Source organism: Carettochelys insculpta, unplaced genomic scaffold, assembly GCF_033958435.1.
Source record: "Carettochelys insculpta isolate YL-2023 unplaced genomic scaffold, ASM3395843v1 scaffold_0091, whole genome shotgun sequence".
In the NCBI taxonomy this organism is placed as follows: Eukaryota; Metazoa; Chordata; order Testudines; family Carettochelyidae; genus Carettochelys; species Carettochelys insculpta.
In genome coordinates, this window is record NW_027439128.1 from 12,501 (window position 1) to 20,000 (window position 7,500).

General features: G+C 62.5%; 1 non-coding gene across 1 annotated transcript; it reads left to right on the top strand.

The window, feature by feature from the left end:
* The first annotated feature begins 5,509 nt into the window (after nt 1-5,509).
* LOC142006597 (5S ribosomal RNA) lies at nt 5,510-5,628 on the top strand. The gene has a single exon (XR_012643646.1). It is a non-coding gene; the product is annotated as a 5S ribosomal RNA (ribosomal RNA).
* Nucleotides 5,629-7,500: the final 1,872 nt, after the last annotated feature.

Sequence of the window (7,500 nt, forward strand, 5' to 3'; positions counted from 1 at the left end):
AACTCTAGGTCGGCTGCACGGGTCAAATTCAACCCCATTCGGACTTCCAGAGCTCAGCCGGCCACCAGGTCAACCTCGCTGAAAGCGCCAGAGGTTGACCTGGTGTCCGGGGACCGAATCGGACACCAGGTCAACCTCTGCTAAAGCGGCCGGGGTTGACCTGTTGTCCCTGCCGGACTTAGAAAATTTTTCTCTCCCGCCTGGGACCGGGGTTGACCTGTTGTCCCTGCCGGACTTAGAAATTTTTTCTCTCCCGCCTGGGACCGGGGTTGACCTGTTGTCCCTGCCGGACTTAGAAATTTTTTCTCTCCAGCCTGGGACCGGGGTTGACCTGTTGTCCCTGCCGGACTTAGAAATTTTTTCTCTGCCGCCTGGGACCGGGGTTGACCTGTTGTCCCTGCCGGACTTAGAAAATTTTTCTCTCCCGCCCGGGACCGGGGTTGACCTGTTGTCCCTGCCGGACTTAGAAATTTTTTCTCTGCCGCCTGGGACCGGGGTTGACCTGTTGTCCCTGCCGGACTTAGAAATTTTTTCTCTGCCGCCTGGGACCGGGGTTGACCTGTTGTCCCTGCCGGACTTAGAAAATTTTTCTCTGCCGCCTGGGACCGGGGTTGACCTGTTGTCCCTGCCGGACTTAGAAAATTTTTCTCTGCCGCCTGGGACCGGGGTTGACCTGTTGTCCCTGCCGGACTTAGAAAATTTTTCTCTCCCGCCTGGGACCGGGGTTGACCTGTTGTCCCTGCCGGACTTAGAAATTTTTTCTCTGCCGCCTGGGACCGGGGTTGACCTGTTGTCCCTGCCGGACTTAGAAATTTTTTCTCTGCCGCCTGGGACCGGGGTTGACCTGTTGTCCCTGCCGGACTTGGAAAATTTTTCTCTCCCGCCTGGGACCGGGGTTGACCTGTTGTCCCTGCCGGACTTAGAAATTTTTTCTCTGCCGCCTGGGACCGGGGTTGACCTGTTGTCCCTGCCGGACTTAGAAATTTTTTCTCTCCAGCCTGGGACCGGGGTTGACCTGTTGTCCCTGCCGGACTTAGAAATTTTTTCTCTCCAGCCTGGGACCGGGGTTGACCTGTTGTCCCTGCCGGACTTAGAAATTTTTTCTCTCCCGCCCGGTACCGGGGTTGACCTGTTGTCCCTGCCGGACTTAGAAAATTTTTCTCTCCCGCTCGGAACCGGGGTTGACCTGTTGTCCCTGCCGGACTTAGAAAATTTTTCTCTCCCGCCTGGGACCGGGGTTGACCTGTTGTCCCTGCCGGACTTGGAGCCCCAGGAGGGGATCGGCCACCAGGTCAACCTCCGCTGAAAGCGGCCACGGTTTACCTGGTGCCCGGGGAGCGAATCGGACACCAGGTCAACCTCAGCTGAAGCGGCCGGGGTTGACCTGCTGTCCCTGCCGGACTTAGAAATTTTTTCTCTCCAGCCTGGGACCGGGGTTGACCTGTTGTCCCTGCCGGACTTAGAAATTTTTTCTCTGCCGCCTGGGACCGGGGTTGACCTGTTGTCCCTGCCGGACTTGGAAAATTTTTCTCTCCCGCCTGGGACCGGGGTTGACCTGTTGTCCCTGCCGGACTTAGAAAATTTTTCTCTGCCGCCTGGGACCGGGGTTGACCTGTTGTCCCTGCCGGACTTAGAAATTTTTTCTCTCCAGCCTGGGACCGGGGTTGACCTGTTGTCCCTGCCGGACTTAGAAATTTTTTCTCTCCCGCCCGGGACCGGGGTTGACCTGTTGTCCCTGCCGGACTTAGAAAATTTTTCTCTCCCGCTCGGAACCGGGGTTGACCTGTTGTCCCTGCCGGACTTAGAAAATTTTTCTCTCCCGCCTGGGACCGGGGTTGACCTGTTGTCCCTGCCGGACTTAGAAAATTTTTCTCTCCCGCCCGGTACCGGGGTTGACCTGTTGTCCCTGCCGGACTTAGAAAATTTTTCTCTCCCGCCTGGGACCGGGGTTGACCTGTTGTCCCTGCCGGACTTAGAAATTTTTTCTCTGCCGCCTGGGACCGGGGTTGACCTGTTGTCCCTGCCGGACTTAGAAATTTTTTCTCTCCAGCCTGGGACCGGGGTTGACCTGTTGTCCCTGCCGGACTTAGAAATTTTTTCTCTCCCCGCCTGGGACCGGGGTTGACCTGCTGTCCCTGCCGGACTTGGAGCCCGAGGAGGGAATCGGCCACCAGGTCAACCTCCGCTGAAAGCGGCCACGGTTTACCTGGTGCCCGGGGAGCGAATCGGACACCAGGTCAACCTCTGCTAAAGCGACCGAGGTTGACCTGGTGCCCGGGGAGCGAATCTGACACCAGGTCAACCTCTGCTAAAGCGCCAGAGGTTGACCTGGTGCCCGGGGAGCGAATCGGACACCAGGTCAACCTCTGCTAAAGCGGCCGGGGTTGACCTGCTGTCCCTGCCGGACTTAGAAAATTTTTCTCTCCAGCCTGGGACCGGGGTTGACCTGTTGTCCCTGCCGGACTTAGAAAATTTTTCTCTCCCGCCTGGGACCGGGGTTGACCTGTTGTCCCTGCCGGACTTAGAAAATTTTTCTCTCCCGCCTGGGACCGGGGTTGACCTGTTGTCCCTGCCGGACTTAGAAAATTTTTCTCTCCCGCCTGGGACCGGGGTTGACCTGTTGTCCCTGCCGGACTTAGAAAATTTTTCTCTCCCGCCTGGGACCGGGGTTGACCTGTTGTCCCTGCCGGACTTAGAAATTTTTTCTCTCCCGCCTGGGACCGGGGTTGACCTGTTCTCCCTGCCGGACTTAGAAAATTTTTCTCTCCAGCCTGGGACCGGGGTTGACCTGTTGTCCCTGCCGGACTTGGAGCCCGAGGAGGGGATCGGCCACCAGGTCAACCTCCGCTGAAAGCGGCCACGGTTTACCTGGTGCCCGGGGACCGAATCGGACACCAGGTCAACCTCCGCTGAAGCGGCCGGGGTTGACCTGCTGTCCCTGCCGGACTTAGAAAATTTTTCTCTCCCGCCTGGGACCGGGGTTGACCTGTTGTCCCTGCCGGACTTAGAAAATTTTTCTCTCCAGCCTGGGACCGGGGTTGACCTGTTGTCCCTGCCGGACTTGGAGCCCGAGGAGGGGATCGGCCACCAGGTCAACCTCCGCTGAAAGCGGCCACGGTTTACCTGGTGCCCGGGGACCGAATCGGACACCAGGTCAACCTCCGCTGAAGCGGCCGGGGTTGACCTGCTGTCCCTGCCGGACTTTGAAAATTTTTCTCTCCCCGCCCGGAACCGGGGTTGACCTGTTGTCCCTGCCGGACTTGGAAATTTTTTCTCTCCCCGCCTGGGACCGGGGTTGACCTGCTGTCCCTGCCGGACTTGGAGCCCCAGGAGGGGATCGGCCACCAGGTCAACCTCCGCTGAAAGCGGCCACGGTTTACCTGGTGCCCGGGGACCGAATCGGACACCAGGTCAACCTCTGCTAAAGCGCCCGAGGTTGACCTGGTGCCCGGGGAGCGAATCGGACACCAGGTCAACCTCTGCTACGGCGGCCGGGGTTGACCTGCTGTCCCTGCCGGACTTAGAAAATTTTTCTCTCCCCGCCCGGAACCGGGGTTGACCTGTTGTCCCTGCCGGACTTGGAGCCCGAGGAGGGGATCGGCCACCAGGTCAACCTCCGCTGAAAGCGGCCACGGTTTACCTGGTGCCCGGGGAGCGAATCGGACACCAGGTCAACCTCTGCTAAAGCGGCCGGGGTTCACCTGCTGTCCCTGCCGGACTTGGAGCCCGAGGAGGGGATCGGCCACCAGGTCAACCTCCGCTGAAAGCGGCCACGGTTTACCTGGTGCCCGGGGAGCGAATCGGACACCAGGTCAACCTCTGCTAAAGCGGCCGGGGTTCACCTGCTGTCCCTGCCGGACTTGGAGCCCGAGGAGGGGATCGGCCACCAGGTCAACCTCCGCTGAAAGCGGCCACGGTTTACCTGGTGCCCGGGGAGCGAATCGGACACCAGGTCAACCTCTGCTAAAGCGGCCGGGGTTGACCTGCTGTCCCTGCCGGACTTGGAGCCCGAGGAGGGGATCGGCCACCAGGTCAACCTCCGCTGAAAGCGGCCACGGTTTACCTGGTGCCCGGGGAGCGAATCGGACACCAGGTCAACCTCTGCTAAAGCGGCCGGGGTTGACCTGCTGTCCCTGCCGGACTTGGAGCCCGAGGAGGGTATCGGCCACCAGGTCAACCTCCGCTGAAAGCGGCCACGGTTTACCTGGTGCCCGGGGAGCGAATCGGACACCAGGTCAACCTCTGCTAAAGCGGCCGGGGTTGACCTGCTGTCCCTGCCGGACTTGGAGCCCGAGGAGGGGATCGGCCACCAGGTCAACCTCCGCTGAAAGCGGCCACGGTTTACCTGGTGCCCGGGGACCGAATCGGACACCAGGTCAACCTCTGCTAAAGCGGCCGGGGTTGACCTGCTGTCCCTGCCGGACTTGGAGCCCGAGGAGGGGATCGGCCACCAGGTCAACCTCCGCTGAAAGCGGCCACGGTTTACCTGGTGCCCGGGGACCGAATCGGACACCAGGTCAACCTCTGCTAAAGCGGCCGGGGTTGACCTGCTGTCCCTGCCGGACTTGGAGCCCGAGGAGGGGATCGGCCACCAGGTCAACCTCCGCTGAAAGCGGCCACGGTTGACCTGGTGCCCGGGGAGCGAATCGGACACCAGGTCAACCTCTGCTAAAGCGGCCGGGGTTGACCTGCTGTCCCTGCCGGACTTGGAGCCCGAGGAGGGGATCGGCCACCAGGTCAACCTCCGCTGAAAGCGGCCACGGTTTACCTGGTGCCCGGGGACCGAATCGGACACCAGGTCAACCTCCGCTGAAGCGGCCGGGGTTGACCTGCTGTCCCTGCCGGACTTAGAAAATTTTTCTCTCCCCGCCCGGAACCGGGGTTGACCTGTTGTCCCTGCCGGACTTAGAAAATTTTTCTCTCCCCGCCCGGAACCGGGGTTGACCTGCTGTCCCTGCCGGACTTGGAGCCCGAGGAGGGGATCGGCCACCAGGTCAACCTCCGCTGAAAGCGCCCGAGGTTGACCTGGTGCCCGGGGAGCGAATCGGACACCAGGTCAACCTCTGCTAAAGCGCCCGAGGTTGACCTGGTGCCCGGGGAGCGAATCGGACACCAGGTCAACCTCCGCTAAAGCGCCCGAGGTTGACCTGGTGCCCGGGGAGCGAATCGGACACCAGGTCAACCTCTGCTACGGCGGCCGGGGTTGACCTGCTGTCCCTGCCGGACTTGGAAAATTTCTCTCCCCGCCTCGGACCGGGGTTGACCTGCTGTCCCTACCGGACTTAGAACATTTTTCTCTCCCCGCCCCGGCCCGGGGGTTAACCTCGGGGCACACAGCTTCCCGGGTCTGACGTGCACGTCCTGTCACCTCCCGGGCCCGGCGTCCTCGTCCTCCCTTCCCCTTGGGCCGGCTCGGAGGAAGTTTTCCCTCGGCCCGGCCTCCGGGTTAATTGTTTGGGCCCGGCTGACTGAGGCCAGGCTGCTGACGCTAAAGCCCGGGGAGGCGGGGGCCTACGGCCATACCGGACCGAATGCCCCCGATCTCGTCCGATCTCGGAAGGTAAACCGTCCCGGGCCTGGCTAGTACCTGGATGGGTGACCGCCTGGGAATCCCAGGTGCCGTAGGCAGCTTTTGGCCCCAGCGGGGGTAGAGCGGGGCGTGTGTCTGCCGTGCGGGAGCAGGGAAGCCGTGAGGCCAAGGCGGCGCGACGGTCCTGGGGGGCGCTGAGGCCTTTCCCTCTGCCTGCCTGCGTGTCGGGGGCGGGGGGGCGGGCGAGGAAGCTTAGGCCCTCACCCGGTGCGGTGCGATGGCTTGGGTCGGGTCGGGGAGAGGGAAGAAAGCGTGTGTGGAGCGTTGGTGGGGCAGGTGTGTGTGTGGGAGTGCTGGGTGGGGCAGGCCGTTGAGGCGGTGGCGGTGGTGGTGTTTTTGGTGGGAGTGAGTTGGGGTCAGGTGGGTGTGGGGTCCCCCCCGGGGGGTGGATGGTCTGAGGGTTAAGGCTTGGAACGTGCGTCTTGGGGGACCGTGGGTGGAGGTTGTTGAGAGCGGGGAAGGCCCTGGGTATCGGTTGGGGACTATTAAGCCCGGTGGAGGGGGACCGTGGGTGGAGGTGGTTGAGAGCGGGGAAGGCCCTGGGTCTCGGTTGTGGACTATTAAGCCCGGTGGAGGGGGACCGTGGGTGGAGGTTGTTGAGAGCGGGGAAGGCCCTGGGTCTCGGTTGTGGACTATTAAGCCCGGTGGAGGGGGACCGTGGGTGGAGGTTGTTGAGAGCGGGGAAGGCCCTGGGTCTCGGTTGTGGACTATTAAGCCCGGTGGAGGGGGACCGTGGGTGGAGGTTGTTGAGAGCGGGGAAGGCCCTGGGTCTCGGTTGTGGACTATTAAGCCCGGTGGAGGGGGACCGTGGGTGGAGGTTGTTGAGAGCGGGGAAGGCCCTGGGTCTCGGTTGTGGACTATTAAGCCCGGTGGAGGGGGACCGTGGGTGGAGGTGGTTGAGAGCGGGGAAGGCCCTGGGTCTCGGTTGTGGACTATTAAGCCCGGTGGAGGGGGACCGTGGGTGGAGGTTGTTGAGAGCGGGGAAGGCCCTGGGTCTCGGTTGTGGACTATTAAGCCCGGTGGAGGGGGACCGTGGGTGGAGGTTGTTGAGAGCGGGGAAGGCCCTGGGTCTCGGTTGTGGACTATTAAGCCCGGTGGAGGGGGACCGTGGGTGGAGGTGGTTGAGAGCGGGGAAGGCCCTGGGTCTCGGTTGTGGACTATTAAGCCCGGTGGAGGTGTTGCGTACGGTGGATGTAAGGGGGAGGGCGTATGAAGTGACCGAGGAGTGGGCAAGGAAACGGGGGAAAAATTTGGAGGCGAAGGCGGCCGAAAAAGGGTGCGGTTGACCTGGTGCCCGGGGAGCGAATGGGCCACCAGGTCAACCCCCGCTGAAAGCAGCGGAGGTTGACCTGGTGCCCGGGGAGCGAATCGGCCACCAGGTCAACCCCCGCTGAAAGCACCGGAGGTTGACCTGGTGCCCGGGGAGGGAATCGGCCACCAGGTCAACCCCCGCTGAAAGCACCGGAGGTTGACCTGGTGCCCGGGGAGGGAATCGGCCACCAGGTCAACCCCCGCTGAAAGCACCGGAGGTTGACCTGGTGCCCGGGGAGCGAATCGGCCACCAGGTCAACCCCCGCTGAAAGCACCGGAGGTTGACCTGGTGCCCGGGGAGCGAATGGGCCACCAGGTCAACCCCCGCTGAAAGCAGCGGAGGTTGACCTGGTGCCCGGGGAGCGAATCGGCCACCAGGTCAACCCCCGCTGAAAGCAGCGGAGGTTGACCTGGTGCCCGGGGAGCGAATCGGCCACCAGGTCAACCCCCGCTGAAAGAAGCGGAGGTTGACCTGGTGCCCGGGGAGGGAATCGGCCACCAGGTCAACCCCCGCTGAAAGCAGCGGAGGTTGACCTGGTGCCCGGCGAGCGAATCGGCCACCAGGTCAACCCCCGCTGAAAGCAGCGGAGGTTGACCTG